Genomic DNA, 17,651 nt, shown 5'->3' with positions numbered 1-17,651 from the left:
ATATTGTTCCGACAGCCTGTCACTAATTCACAATCGATTTGAAACATTTTTGGAACAGATTTTTAATGTTGAGGTCCTACTCTATTCTTTTCATAAAAACAAGCACGATTCACTTAAATTCAGTACCCTCTAGAGGCTGATATATGTCGCCCAGGCGCTATTTTTACCGGGACTATACAAGGTTACACCAAATGCGGAAGGATTTAGTGTAGTGCCCCTTATAAGGAGAAAAATTTATTTTTTCCTTTATTTTTTAAATATTTTGAAAGAATAGACAGTTTAAAGAAAAATGGTCAAAATATTTTTCTTCTATGTATCTTAATTACATAATGAGAGCGTTTTTCCGAAAAAGGCAAATGCCGCTTTTGTCACATTTGAGCCAAAAAAGCACGTTTATCTTGCATTAGGCCTTTACCCTAAACACGTGATGTAGGCCTATCTAGTTTTACCTCTAAATGCTCAAATTTTCTTTAAATAAAAGAAAGTCACGTCAATAATTAATTGTAAGGGTCCAGAGGCTAGAAATTGTGCAGTAATTACCCCCCCCCCCTCATAAAAACAAGTTTGGAAGGGTTTAAGGACCCGGGCAGATTTATAACCTTCAAACCAAATCAATTAAAATCATAGAAATCTTATTTTTTTCACATATCTCGACACTTTGTTCAGCTTTGAAGCCCCCTGACGGAATTATAACAAGCACGATTTGCATCTAATTCGATTTAAAATTACACATTAACATCTAAACTATCAATATAAATCGAAATTAACATAATTCAAGCAAAAGCCGACTTTAATTTTGCCTGAATTTATCAAAAAGCCGATTATAGCCCCAGTTGAAAAAAGCGCCTTCGAAGGGGGCACACCACTAAATAATCGTCCCATTGAAATACACGTGAAAACACAAGAAAGTAAATTCGTTTTTCTACCCTTTTGCCTAAAGTTGAGAAAATGTCGTATGGATTTTCTAAAAGTATAAAGTCTGAAATTTAATAAAAATTTATTTTTTGATAGTCTAAATCAGGGTTATGTAGAGTATAGTCCTCTGGATGCCTTCAATTAATCGAAGATTACGTTTTGATGTATAGAGAGCTGGCATACTCCACATCACTCCTGACCAGTGCAGTAAAAAGTGTCCTTGTGACCCTTTCGGGAGCATTAAAACCTACTGCACGTTTTATCATACCCAACTTTTTATTGCACTTGTTGACAGCACGTCTAACATGGTCATTCGATACAAGACTAGATGAAATATCAATACCAAGATCCTTGATAGAATCAGTTCTGGATCAAATATTGTTATTCATACGATAGTCAAATTTCACCATATTTCTTTTTCTGGTGACTGAAATTATTTGGCATTTGGATGGATGGTAATGCATGTCCCATGTTTTGCCCCATTTATAAAGAGAATTGATGTCATCCTGAAGGAGCAAGCAGTCATGTGTACTATGGATTGATCTAAAGCATTTGGAATCATCAGCAAATAACGCAGTTGTGCTGTTTCGGGTACAGTTAGGCATGTCATTGATGTAACACAAAAAAAGCATGGGTCCCAAGATGGACCCTTGAGGGACACCGGATAAGACTGGGAGCCAGTCTGAGTTTGAACTATCAATGACTACACTTTGCTCCCTATCAGTCAAGTATGCTTGAAACCAACTAAGAAGATGCGAATGGAACCCAAACGACTGTAACTTGTGAATGATTTGTGAGAGACGCTGTCAATTAGAAAAATCCAAGTACAACATGTCTACTTGCCCGGACTCATCCATTATGGAGCTTATTTCATGAAATACTGTTAGAAGCTGTGTGACAGTTGATCTTCCTTTAACAAAAACCATGCTGTAAGTGATGAATTTGATCTTTAATTTGTGGGAAAACAATATTAAACACAGCTCTTTCCATGATCTTACCACAAATGCACAGCAAGGAAACAGGCCGATAATTTTCCACAAGTTGTTTGTCACCCTTCTTGTAAACAGGCACAACATTAGCTTTTAACCATATGCTTGGTAGTTTCCCAGACGAGAGAGAACAATTAAATATGTGACACAGGGGATGAGCAATTTCAGAGGCACATTCTTTCAATAACCTTACGGCCTGCATCGTTTACTCAGAAGGCGCAAACAGCTACATGCGTGTTCGGAAAGTATTTTGGCATCATGGCCCGGGCATCATGGTTTTTCGCTATCTTCTGAAGATATATATACCGTGTGTCGAAAGTCCGTTCCGCCTTTATTCCGACTTCCCATGGAGCGTATAGCATCAATATGGAAGTACCCCCTCTGTTTATTTGCCTTTTGGCTACTAGCTGCATGTGCAATGAATCCAAAGGCGCATTGCAAAGAAAAAAATATGTTGGCCGTTGTTCTAGATTTTTAGAGTTAATTTTGTATGTATTGACAAATTCAAAGGTCTGCAAACCTCGGATTTCAATAGAAAAACAACAATAACCGAGGTTTGCATACCTTCGGAGGTTATCGACCATAAAGAGACAACAACTTCAAATAAATTGCTAAGTGACATTTTAATTAATCTAAAACAATAATCAGTAACAAATTAATTTCAAATTAATTGTGTAAGTTTAATTTAAAGCATGTTAAAATGGTTTTCTTATGGGGGGAGGACTTATGACACACGGTGTATATATAGCATTGCGGGCCTACTAAAACAATACAGAAAATATTTCACACATTTTGAAGAAAGCGTGTTAAGTTTATTTTTTTGTTTTTTTTGTTTTTTTTAGCTATCTACTCAAGATAGTATTTCTTTATAAAAATACGAAGAAATTGAGAAAGGTTGAAAATATTTTGATATAGGCCTACTGATGATAGCATTTGGAACCTAAACTAACAAAAAATCATAGATTAGCATGAGAAGAGTTAGAAAGGTCATTTTGTATATTTTTAATATTTCTTGTTTGTTTGTTTGTTGTTTGTTTGTTTGTTTAATATCTATTCAAGATTGCATTAACGGCGCGATCATTTGGATTTGGATTTGGAAGATACCTTCTCTTAAATAACAGTATTGCGAACCACCAGCATACATAACTCGATGTAGAGAGTCTTTCCTATTCAGAGGAAATATTGCAATTACACACCTTATTGCCTTTTAACAATAACCATTGACACTAGCACACAAAGAGCTTTTAAATAGAAATAGAGTCGCAATAGATTATATAATCTTTTGTTCGTTTGATGCCGATTAGAAGTTGCGACAGGCTATTCATAAAAGTGGTACCATTGTTTCGAATAAAGGGGTTCCGCCATTAAATTGGTCACTGATCCGGCATCATGTTAACGCTCTACACAACAGGCGAGTATCAACAGGGATATAAAGGGATAGGCATCGTAGCTATTACGTAACACACCGAATGATGTAGTTTAACTCTAGACAATAGGCGCCATATTGCAGGAGGGTTAGAGTTCATAGAGGAAACGTTAAAGGTTAGTAGATTAGGTCACCCAGGCACATCACTAATGTGTTTCACGAGTTGTAATACCGACAGGTAAAAACATTGATTTTGTAAAATTCTCCTGATTTTTAAAATTACTAAATAAGGTTAGTACTTCAAACCATTCTTTGATGAATCTATGCAATATGACGGTAATTTTTGAAACATCTAAGAATCAATCTTAAACATCTTCATGATATTCATTTTTTTGCGCATGGTCAAAGCATGCTCTTGCGCTATCCACAGACTATCCGGTGGAAACTTCAAAGCAACGATCATGCGTTAATATTTACAAAATGGCGAATGATGTAGTTTAAGTCGAACAATGGCATTGTTCCTATATGCACTTTCACCCTCCTGGTATCAATAAGTGACCACACTATACAGTCATGTGTAAGGGCAGTCATGTGTAAAGTGGTACCATTGTACTCATGTATCCCAAATGTGTGCTTGTGTGGGTCTGAAGACTATAAGGAGGCTTTAGCTGTCGATGCAATCATCTTTACCACCCACCTGACGATAGGCGTTTCATCTTACTATAAATAGGGGAATGTTGTATGTATCTATGTATCTATGTATCTATCTATGTATGCCTATAAAGGCTCCGTCAGTTTCGATCCAAATGTCGCCAAATTCATACGGGAGATCGAGGAATATACGGGGACGTGTTTAAACTTTATTTGGTTGAAAACGGTCAAGAATTGGCTGCAAAAACAGTGAAAATATGGGTAAAAACGGGGTTTTTGTTATGAAAATCCTTTGCCAGACTACGCGTCACTGCAGCTGGCCGGCAGCGCGTCGGCGCCTCGTGCGTAATGCGCACTACGCCAATGGGCGCGTAAACGGCGCAGAGCCACGCGACTGCGAGCCAGAGACCAGTGGACATGATAATACGGAAAGAAGGAAAAATAAAGGACAAAAAGGTACATGGACGGGTCACGGGATTATGATAACGGGTGAACACGTCCGCAGACACGCTATGAGAGGACGTAATAAATACGGGAAAAAGATGTTTGTTGTTTAAAAAAGAAAGTGTAAGAAGAGACAGGTTTAGAAAAATAAAAGGTACCTTTTCAATGATTCTACCTGTTCAGTAATTATTCCTGTTATGGTGAACGCTCCCATCTAGCGGGGACCCGCGCGAAGCGCGGGTATCCCGCTAGTCTTACTATAAATAGGGGAATGTTGTATGTATGTATGTATCTATCTATGTATGCTATAAAGGCTCCGTCAGTTTCGATCCAAATGTCGCCAAATTCATACGGGAGATCGATGAATATACGGGAACGTGTTTAAACTTTATTTGGTTAAAAACGGTCAAGAATTGGCCTCAAAATCAGTGAAAATGTGGTCCGTTGCTATCCAAGGTAAACAAAAAAAGCAGTCAGTTACTAAGCTAGGCCTGCGCGTCACACGGGCGTATCTAATGCCAAGCCGCTCGCGTAGCGCAGCGATACCGCGCGGGTAACGCAGCACTACGCCATGGCACGCGTAAACGACGCAGAGTCACGTAATGAATGATATTACGGCTGAACGACCGTAGCGTAATAAATACGGGAAACAGATGTGTGTTAAAAAGTACAAACAACATGAAGAGGTAGGCCTACTATAAATAAAAAAGAAAACAAAATGAGGACAAACAGGCTGTACGAGTATGTGGGTTATACTTAGTCACAAAATGAAACCGGGAATAAAATAGGCTAAAGAAGGAAAGAAAGAAACTCTTCAGGAAATGTAAGGGGAAAAAAGCTATAATAAAATCAGGAAGTTTAAATAAAAAAAGCTATTAAACTGAGGACAGAATTAAATAAATAACATGAAAACGGGAAATCACAAGCTATGCAGCAAATAAAATAGAAGCTAAGATGGAAATGTAAGAAAGGACATATTTAGAAAATAACGGGAACGGGGTTGAATAAATAAAAAAACATGGTAACGGAAAATCGGAAGCTTAGCAGAATTTTTTTTTTTTTTTTGGAACAAAATTGGCCCATGTAGAAAAAACTAAAAAGAAAGAAAGAAGTTAAAATGGAAACGTAGGCTTAAAGAGGGTCAGGTTCAGATAAATAAAATGATTCTACCTGTTCAGTAATTCCTCCTGTTTTAGTGAACGCTCCCATTTACTCATCTAGCGGGGACCCGCGCGTAGCGCGGGTGTCCCGCTAGTTTAAATAAATTGAATGCTCTTGGTGATCGATTACACATTAGAATGTATGAAGGCTGCCATGTCCAGTCCATATATCTATATTACAGTATGGTAATCGCTATACGTATACATGTAAGTATAAGTATAGGCCTATAAAGGTTGTTTTAAAGAAATTTCCATTTAATTTTATTTTAAGAAGGAGATTGGTATAGATATAGTGGCGTACCCAATGAGGGAAGGGTGTTGGGAAGGGGCAGATTCACCCCTGTGAGAAGTCTTGGGAGGGGAGGAGGGAGGAAGAGGGGAGGAGGGGATATGGAGAATGAGAGAGGGCTGGAGGAAGGGAGAAATAAAAGATATAATAAAGACAAGTAGATAAATAGAAATATAAGGAAAATGATGGGAATGATAGAGGGAGGGTGAGAGGGGACAATGAGAGCGAGGGAGTGATAAAGTGTAGGCCTAGGAAAGAATAAGTACAGAGAAGGGAAAAGAAAGGAATGGTGAATACAGTTAATAATAATTATTAGGCATAACCAGAGAAGATGATAAAAGAGGAGGTCGCTCGCTGCCCACATCAAATAAATAATGTGTGCATCCGCCTATTGATGGAAATAATGATCTAATCCGATTGATCAACTAATACGATAAGTGGCTTTGCGAGTCACGACTGTCTAGCTCTAAACAGCGCATGCCCGGATATCAATTTGTTACGTCAGTTGACCGCGAAATATAATTTCTGTATTGTTTGGCGTGACCGACTGCTAAGGTTGACCTGAGATCCCTGTGAAGAAGACCCTCATTTTGGATCCAAATAGCATTTTTGGACACGTTTGGACACAAAACGGGAGTATATGGAGAAACTGACACGAGTTTGAATTACTGATTGCACTAGTTTTAAGTTTCCGTAAACTGCCGCAAATATTCAAATGCTTATCATTTAAATTTCTTTTCCTTTGACCTTATATTAATTTTACTGGAAAATTAATTATGCTTGACTTTCCATAACTTAACAAAACTTTTGATTTTTTAATGGGAGTTGCGATATATATGATGCTTTTTCACTCGTTTAAAAATCATGGTCACCCTGGTTAGTATTATTTTTCTTTAAAGAAAAAAAGCATGATTTGACTGCGAAATTGGGAATTTAACGATGTACTTCCGTGTGTGGAATATTTTCTCCACTAAGAGAACTACCGAATCAGTCGAGCGTGTGTCGGATGAACAGATTACCACAAAGGAAGCTTCAAGTGGTATTTTAAGTACCCAAAACAAAGAAGAGTGAATGGAGGTTAACTGTGGGTAATCGGATTATATGTTCGAGCGATCTCCTCTTTTCTCATCTTCTCTGGCATAACTAAACACATAACAGCACTGGGCAGCCATTCGACGATGTCAATGCCTTTATTCGTTACGTAATTAAAACGCCCAGTCAGATGTATTTCACACCTACCAAACACAACTCACCCAATTTCGCAAACTGGACGTTGAATGTACACTCTCATGAATATTGATTGGCAACATTTTCCAATGTCAGCGCTCTAATCGGAAACAATAGAACAATAGACCCTGCAGAGCGTTGCTAGCACATATCAGAGAAGATGTAAGAAAAGGATGGAGAACAGAATTATATCCTTGAGATAATCCCGTAGGTAATCCTGTTGCACCTATCATAGTCCTTTATTCTCAAGTGGTGGGTTAACCAACAATTAACAATGAGAGGAAATTCCTGAACCTAGTTCTGTTGTGGATGATTTGAAGTGACCGCCAATTATGACCATTTATTATTTCCCAGTCTTTAAAAAAATTGCAGGCAGAGGTGGGAATCGATCTCCGAACCTCCAGGTTAAACAGCACTGTGCAAAACCACTAAGCCAACTAAATATCTGTTGTGAGATGTGTGACATTAATCTTTGATATTGCTTAATGGAACAAATCGTGGAATTAAATCAGTAATTAAAGAAGTAGATTCTTATGAGCGGTCAAATTAGATAAAAGGGGAAATATTTGTCCCTGCTCTAAAGAAAATATAGGTTAGAAAATTATCAAATAAATTTAAATTAAAAATTGAGATTTTATATTTCTTTCTTTCACGAGGCGGACAAACACTGACAAACACTGTATAAGCTAAAAATTCGACCCTTATCACTAGATCCTGTCATAGCTCAATGGTAGAGCATCAGACTGCTAATGTCAATATCGTTGGTTCGAGTCCTCCTGCCAGCAATGGTTATATCTACCAAAACACGTTTCAAAACGTAAAAAGGGCCAAGTTTAAAAATCTTTCCTGTGTGGCTTTTCACCCTTTTTTAAACTTGGTCCCATTCAGTAAAGTGGTACCTTAATAACATGAAGAATGAGTCCTAATTTCTACATGCAACAATTAGGTTTAAGACTGTTCGAAAGCGGTGCAATATGACGTAGGCTATGTATTATCAAAAACATTTGAAGGTTTATGTTTCATTATATTGCGTGTTCATAAAGAGTAGTAGAGTATTATATATACTTAGCAAATTGACTGTCTGTCAACCTGTTACATATTATAGGCCCTACATCTGTACATAAGGCGCAGGATCGCACAAGACGATGAAGAATTTAACAAAGTGAGTATTTGCTACTTTTGCTTAAATCAAAATACATTATAACGTCTTTACGGAAAAACTTCAATCAAGCACGAACATTAATTAATTTACTCTACAAAATGAACACTGACAACTAAGAAAACAAACAAGTAGCCTAAAGATGACTTCGTATGGGTCTTTAGAAACTTTCATAAATGGGACCAAGTTTAAAAAGGGTGAAAAGCCACACAGGAAAGATTTTTAAACTTGGCCCCTTTTTACGTTTTGAAACGTGTTTTGGTAGATATTAATTCTTTTTTTGAGGTAAAAAGATATTGCGCGGTAAGTGGTTCTTTGTAGCCATGCGAGGCGAAGTAGTTGGATATCCATATTTCGCGGTTAATGGTTCTTTGTAGACTTTGCGGGGCAAACTAGTTGGATATCCATATTTCGCGATGAGTGGTTTTTGAAGCTTCGAGGGCAAACTAGTTGGATATCCATATTTCGCGGTTAGCAGTTCTTTGTAGCCCTGCGGGGCAAACTTGTTAGATATCCATATTTCGCGGTTTGTGGTTCTTTGTAGCCCTGCGGGGTAAAGTAGTTGGATATCCATATTTCGCGATGAGTGGTTTTTCACAGCTTCGAGGGGCAAACTAGTTGGATATCCTCATTTCGCGGTTAGTGGTTTTTAAACGACCCGTAACCACCCCAATCAGCTGCATGGGGTAAAAGAATTATTAAAAAAAATAATAGATGAACCCTATAGTTTATATATGTATTTTCCTGTCATTTCCTGCAAACCTAATAAAGATATTTTGAAAATTGAAAATAGTCTTTATCATAAATCGTATTGAAAGAGTCAACAAGCGTCAGAAATTATAATTTGCCATGGAACTTCGGTCATATTTTATTTGAAATATAACTGGATGTTAGGGTCTGCATGCATAGTATGCATAGTATGATGATATACAGACACTGACCTTTCCCTAAAACTATTAAGCAGCAAGTTGTGTATCACACCCATCATGGGTTCGAACCCCTTTATTGTATTTTATTGTTAAACCTGAATAGCGTGATTACTTTTGAATGAGCGGCAGCACACATATTTTGTTTGAGGATAGCTGGATCTATCTCCTTTTCCTCACATCTTCTCTGTAGTACAAAGCTGTCTTTTTATCTAGTGTTTAGACAATGTTTACTCAACCATTGCTATCAATGGATGTTGCCATTTTTGACGACTTCTAACTTTTGAAATGCCCAAAATGAATCAATAAAACCGTGTATAAGATATTTGCGGGGATATTTGGGCGCGATTACAAAAAATTAGAAAATAAATGGGCACTTCTGGGTTGGGACCGGGTATCTATAGAGGCCCTGCATGAAATTATTGATTGGCTCCAAACAAAGAATTTGAACCGGTGTCCTTCACCGTAGTTATGGCGGAGTACAGTCCATTCAATCAAATGTTGTCATCAACCTATTTGATCGTAGTGCAGGGTTATGTGTGTGAGACGAACTGTCACGGTAGATTGCAATCATGCTTTTGTTGAATGCATTTGAGTAGTCTGCCATATTTACGGGATGATACGTCACATGCAATGCCTATATAGATTCTATAGAATTTAAGTATGATATATTTTCGATGGTAATATATTTTCACTTTCAAAGTTTGTAGTTTTCATAATTGCAATTTCTGAATATTATATAAAAGGTGGGAATAAGTCTATAAATGAAAGAGTATCGGATCATTTTGAATGTTAATAAATACGAAACGCCGGCGGTAGACACCAGCAATATCAGGGATTGCCGCGATTCTTGCAGTAGCTTTTATGAATAGAATACAATAGTGGATACAATAGCGGATACAATAGCGGAACAATAGAGCTCTCTTTACGGGCAAATAAACCTCGTCGCGTTTTGCTAAATCGTCGCGTTTTGCTAAATTTCACTTCTTCTTTTTCATGAACTAACCGTTATTTCATTAAGTAACCGTTATTTTTAAAACTTGGCAAAACCTCGACGCGAGGTTTTTAATTTATGATTTTAATACTACGCTACAATTTATTCAATTTTTTTCGTTTATTTATTTATTTATTTATTTATTTATTTATTTATTTATTTATTTATTTATTTATTTATTTATTTATTTATTTATTTATTTATTTATTTTTGTTTATTTATGTAAATAATTTGATATATTTGAAAGAGGTATTTGAGCAATTGAAATTTTGATTTTATAATCCTATGGGGTCATTTTGAACCCCATCCCCACCCCTCCCAAATTGCCAAACGCACAAAACCTATGAGTTTGCATCATACATGTCATCATCATAAAAAAAAAACAACATTCTATGTATACCTGACGCCGCCGGCAGCCTATATTAATTTACTAGTCCATACTGCAGTTACTGTCCGTTTTCCTATACACAATACACAGTGCTCTCACGGCCTGCATCATTTACTGGGAACGCGCAAACAGCTATGTTCGGAAAGTATTTTGGCATCATGGTTTTTCGCTATCTTCTGAAGATAGCATTGCAGGCCTAATAAAACACTACAGAAAATATTCACACATTTAGAAGAACGCATATTAGGAAAGTTTATTTTGATGTTTTAGCCTATACTCAAGATATTATTTCTTTATAAAATACGAAAAATTGAAAAAGTTGAAAGTATTTTGTTATCTACTGATGATAGCATTTAGAACCTAAAAAATCATAGATTTAGCATGAGAAGAGTTAGAAAGGTCATTCTGTATCTTTTTAATATTTTTGTTTGTTTATTATCTAGGCCTACTCAAGATAGCATCTTACGGCGAGATTGCCCTATATCATTATAAGCCCGTTGCGCCACATGCATCATCTTTTGTGAACACACTCGCGCATATAGCCAACTTACGGCCTGCATCATTTACTCGAAACATGCAACGTTCGGAAAGTATTTTGGGATCATAGTTTTTTCGCTATCTTCGGAAGATAGCAAATGTCATAATGATGTCAAATGTTCAAGTTGTCTTCAATCATGATGTAATGTGACTTGCATTGTTCCTAACACATCATATTTCTGTAGAATGTCTATATAGTTCAGGGATTATGACTAATTTTAGAAATGCTCTGATTCGCCCAAAACTTGTCTCAAATCATTGCTCTAATGATCCAGACATTTACTGTTGTACCCATTTTAGGCTTTTGCATCCATTAACTAAATAAAAAGCATGCGCAAGTTGACATTAGACCCATTTGTTTCATCAGAAACTGGGGTGATGCTTGAGTAAGATTTTCATGTTTCTTTTGTCTAAAGGAATAATTTGAGACAAGTTTCAGTCGAATCGGAGCATTTTCAAAGTTTGAATACTACGTAAAAGGTCATTGAGCTTTGATCTATTTGACTTCATAATATTAATATCCGAAAGATGCATCCTATGACAATTGACCTTTTGTCCCATATGATGAGAGGAAGAGTTTGAGTTATATTACACCATGATTGAAGCAACTTGAATATTTGATATCGTTATGACTTTTGACCTAAGCCAGTGAAAATACAATGTACATGAGATTTTGGACACAGGTATTTTAGCATTCCTAACAGCCAATAGCTGCATCTTTTAGCTCGAATTTAAGACCTCATTAGTTGAAATTGTTCAAGAAATAAAGACATGACGAAAAACCCAAGGAAGATGCAAAGTTAAAAGTTGCAGTTTGCCGCATTGCATGCCCTATTGATTTGTACACAGAGCGTTCGCGAACAAGAGAACTAGCGCCGTGCTTTCATTGATTAGCACGAAAAACTAGTGTTGTACTTTCATTGATTAGATCACAAAAGTGCAACTTTTTATTTCGTATCTTCATTAGGTTTTGGATCACCGTTTCTTTACTTCTCAACCAATTTCAACAATAAGGTCTTAAATCAGAGCTAAAGAGTACAGGCATTGGCTGTTTGTTTTTAATTTTGCCATATTTGTCTTTGTTTAGGATATACAGGGGTGAACACAACTGGTAGCTTAATTCATTTGCTTACTGTAGCTCGTGATATCTGGTTGCCCATGCTTTCTTCTGAAGATAACTCACATCTGGTAGCTCACATCTGATAGCCTTAACGTTGAATATATTCAAAGTAACTCACATCTGATACGGTATATTGTTTTATCAATGAAACAATACTATTAAAACATACACTGTGTGCTAATTTTCTGAAGATACGAATTATAGTAAAGGGCTTTTATTTCAGACATCTGCTGTACCCATCTAATTGAACGTCCAAAATACTTCAACTTACAATTACTTTTCGATCATGTCGCAACAACATTTGTATTCACCATATTCCCCATTGATAGCAAATGTCATAATGATGTCAAATGTTCAAGTTGTCTTCAATCATGATGTAATGTGACTTGCATTTTTCCTAACACATCATATTTCTGTAGAATGTCTATATAGTTCAGGGATTATGACTAATTTTAGAAATGCTCTGATTCGCCCAAAACTTGTCTCAAATCATTGCTCTAATGATCCAGACATTTACTGTTGTACCCATTTTAGGCTTTTGCATCCATTAACTAAATAAAAAGCATGCGCAAGTTGACATTAGACCCATTTGTTTCATCAGAAACTGGGGTGATGCTTGAGTAAGATTTTCATGTTTCTTTTGTCTAAAGGAATAATTTGAGACAAGTTTCAGTCGAATCGGAGCATTTTCAAAGTTTGAATACTACGTAAAAGGTCATTGAGCTTTGATCTATTTGACTTCATAATATTAATATCCGAAAGATGCATCCTATGACAATTGACCTTTTTGTCCCATATGATGAGAGGAAGAGTTTGAGTTATATTACACCATGATTGAAGCAACTTGAATATTTGATATCGTTATGACTTTTGACCTAAGCCAGTGAAAATACAATGTACATGAGATTTTGGACACAGGTATTTTAGCATTCCTAACAGCCAATAGCTGCATCTTTTTAGCTCGAATTTAAGACCTCATTAGTTGAAATTGTTCAAGAAATAAAGACATGACGAAAAACCCAAGGAAGATGCAAAGTTAAAAGTTGCAGTTTGCCGCATTGCATGCCCTATTGATTTGTACACAGAGCGTTCGCGAACAAGAGAACTAGCGCCGTGCTTTCATTGATTAGCACGAAAAACTAGTGTTGTACTTTCATTGATTAGATCACAAAAGTGCAACTTTTTATTTCGTATCTTCATTAGGTTTTGGATCACCGTTTCTTTACTTCTCAACCAATTTCAACAAATAAGGTCTTAAATCAGAACTAAAGAGTACAGGCATTGGCTGTTTGTTTTTAATTTTGCCATATTTGTCTTTGTTTAGGATATACAGGGGTGAACACAACTGGTAGCTTAATTCATTTGCTTACTGTAGCTCGTGATATCTGGTTGCCCATGCTTTCTTCTGAAGATAACTCACATCTGGTAGCTCACATCTGATAGCCTTAACGTTGAATATATTCAAAGTAACTCACATCTGATACGGTATATTGTTTTATCAATGAAACAATACTATTAAAACATACACTGTGTGCTAATTTTCTGAAGATACGAATTATAGTAAAGGGCTTTTATTTCAGACATCTGCTGTACCCATCTAATTGAACGTCCAAAATACTTCAACTTACAATTACTTTTCGATCATGTCGCAACAACATTTGTATTCACCATATTCCCCATTGATTAATATTTTTTACATGAAAGAAAATATATCCGCAAATCACGTTAGATCCCATAAGTAATAGATGACATGCTAGCTATGAAGACTTTTTCATTCTTGTTTACGACAGTCTTCACTATTGACGTCTGATGAGATTACCAGCCGGTGAGTTGCAGTTATTAATAAAAACCCGTTTAAGAAAAAAATGTATACAAATTTGCCATGGAAATCTTATTTCAGCATAAAAGTTCACCTGTATTGGTAAAATCCATAGAAATCTTATTTCGTTTAACACTTTGAGTTAATGTTTTCAAACAAACACCATCATTTTATTGACACACTGCTACAGTTAAAGTATACAGAATAAAATTGTGTTGTTAAAATTCGCAGGTTTGATCATATAATTTAGTGTGGGACATTGTGTATACCATCAACTTCCTAATTAATCACAACCAACGTATATAAATGCATTTTTTCAATACATCGCTGTCTCCAATTTCTACACGTGGCTATTAGACGCACTTTGTGTTTTAATAATTACCCCATAATAGATTCTGATGATATTGTGCTCATGAAGCGTCAATGTTAAGCATCAATAGAGAAGTATTATATAATTGCATCATTTGTGCTTTGAGACCATGACCACTTTCATATATCATGCTTGATGGAAGGCATATGTGTAATTATACACATCATGTATTAAGACGAATTAAACGGAATAGTAGGTTATGATCCGTAAAACTGACCTCTATCACTTCTGCTGCAAATATCTAAGGAGGGAAACAGTATACACGATAGATTGCTATCTACCGTAGACGGGCGAAAATTACACTGAAACTGATCGCAGCGTTTTGTGATGACATACATGTTTGGTCAGAAATGTTCTTTCGCCCATGGAATACAATTTGCAGGCAAATCGAATTGTAAGTAAATATAACTCTAGAGGAGGAAGTTTGTCGAAAATGCTACATATGGTGCAAATTATAATAGTTACTGGATGCTCAAGTCAGAAGCCCGACTGTGACTAAAGATACGACGGCGTTAACTACAATTACATAAGACAACTTATAATTAACTACAAATAAGATAACTTCGTAGACATTCAGACAGTTATCATAAAGTGCGAGTTTGAGCTTTTGATATCGCCTTTTCCCAAAACTTCACATACCATGGAAACACATATGAACTTTCAGCGTAGTATTTGTCAGTGTAAGATAGCAACACTCTTTTATTTGGTGTCAATATGCACACACATTGCCAACTGTGGAGACAACTTATATTGGACTATCAATAATTTACAACCGAGTGAACTTTCTGATATTACTAGCATTACATGTGATAATATCAATCACGGTTTGTCAATTTCAGATGATAAAAACATCGCAATAAAATCAAAAGACGTTGCCAATGGGTGCATAATAGATGTCGCGACTACAAATGGATTCGGAATTGCCCTAGAAATTTCCGTGGATGGTGAGGAAAACGCACTTTCTCAGTATCTTTACGTGGAACGAATATCTAATACCTACTGTCAAGCAATCGTTGCCTTACATTTGAAACATACGTCTTGTTGTAGTCTGCCCTTGCGAGAGAACATTGCTAGAGTATTTATGAGAGGAAAATTTGTGCTTCGATTTCATTCAGTGAAATATAGTGATCATGAATTCTCAGATTGCATAGAAAAGAAAGAGAATAAAAAAGATGGCAACGTGAATGCTATCGATATAAATTCCTCGCGCAAAACTGCATTTTGTCCAGTATGTCACCAATTTGAGACGTACGATTATGTAGCAATGGGATATTCCGGTAGTGTATTTGCCATTCCAATGGATAGTGAATTCATACCTATGGATAGGAATAACATTACTTTGTTTAATATTTCTTGTCCCTTAGACTGCACATGTATTCTTGGTTACAGAGAATGGCGGATAGAATGTCTAAACGAAACTACAAAGATATTACTCGTATATCCAGACAACACTACAGCGTTATCGTTTTCTACTACAGGCCTTAGTAAGTTTCCAATGCCAACAGTTTTTGAGGAACTTTCCGATTTACTGGAATTGTATTTGGATGGCAATAGATTACCATATCTACCGTCAGGTGTGTTTCAGCACTTGATCAAGTTACAAGAATTGCATTTGCACAGGAATAACTTGCTTGTAATTAAGAAAGTGAATAATCCGTCCAAAGTAGAAGTATTTCAAGGATTACAAAGTGTGCTGGTGTTAAATCTAAATGAAAATAAATTACACTATTTAGACCCTGGCGTATTTACTACAATGATTAACTTAAGAAACCTGTTTCTTGCTGCAAATAATTTTACGGTTCTTCGAGACGGCGTTTTTGAAAATTTGAAAAGACTTGAACTTTTAGACCTAGGTTTGAACAAATTGGTTCATTTACAGCAAGGGTTGTTTGACGATTTGGTAAACCTACTTATTCTAGACTTAAGATATAATCGCATACAATCACTATCGAGTGACGTTTTCAATTCCTTATCGTCTCTTTGGCATCTATATCTGAATGATAACCTCTTAACGGATCTTCCAATAGGAGTCTTCCAAAAATTAAAGGACCTTATGTCATTAAACCTGACCAGCAACGCCATTACCACGATACAACCCGAGATCTTTGATGGTATTTCTGACTTTAAACAACATGGAATTGGTACCATTGGATATATTTAATGGAACACGAGGTCTACTGGTGTGTCAACTTGATAACAATATGTTAAAAGAAGTTCCATCTCAATTATTTCAATATATGAGTAACTTGACAGTGTTGTATCTAAACAACAACCGGATAGTACGACTTGAGCCTGGTGTGTTTGACTCCCTCGTGAATCTATGGGTCATAGATCTTTCTTATAACCATTTGGTAAATCTTCCTGCAGGATTATTCAGCCAACAGACAGTACTGGATACAATTAACCTCAGTAATAACAGGTTGATTAAATTAGTTGCTGGGATTTTCGGTGAACGAAATACGATAACATTTCTACAGATCAACCACAACCAGTTACGTAGCATTGATATTGATACCTTTTCTGGAACACATTTAATAACGTCAATTGAATTAAACCACAATAACATATCAGATCTTCAAGCAGGTGTCTTTAATGGCATGTGGCAATTACAGTCACTTGATATTTCGTCAAATGCTTTAAAAACTATGCGTCCAGGTCTTTTTGATGATTGTCAAAGCTTAGAAACTTTGAATATTAAAGACAATCCTTTAGACTTTGTGACAAGTGATTCCTTTGTGAGGCTTGCTAACAATACAGCGGTGCTAGTCGATAGATATGCAACTTGCTGCTTCATATCAGTTGCCAAGTGTTTTGCAGAACATGCGAGGGGACCATTCCTTACCTGTAAACGTCTTCTTCCATATCCTGTCCTGCGTATAACAATCTGGTTTCTCGGCGTATGCGCTCTTGTTGGAAATGTTGCTGTTATTTGTTACCGACGTACACACTTTCGTCAGCAACTCAAAGCACAGTTGATACTAATAGCAAACTTAGCAATGTCCGACTTTCTGATGGGTGTTTACTTAATAATATTGTCTTCAGCGGATGTTTACTTCGGAAAATATTTTCCAAGTTACGCAGAAGAATGGAGAGAAGGTTTTGGTTGTCAATTTGCCTCCATTTTATCAACCCTCTCTGGAGAAGCATCCGTTTTCTTTGTAACACTGATTAGTGTAGACCGGTTTCTTGGGGTTAAGTTTCCATTTAATCAACGAATCTTAGGAACAAAGCGTTTGATCCGGATTATTGGTGTACTCTGGTTGATAGCATTCTTTCTTAGTATGGCACCGACAATAT

The sequence above is a fragment of the Amphiura filiformis genome, chromosome 3, assembly GCF_039555335.1.
Source record: "Amphiura filiformis chromosome 3, Afil_fr2py, whole genome shotgun sequence".
In the NCBI taxonomy this organism is placed as follows: Eukaryota; Metazoa; Echinodermata; class Ophiuroidea; order Amphilepidida; family Amphiuridae; genus Amphiura; species Amphiura filiformis.
This window is presented reverse-complemented; position numbering follows the sequence as displayed.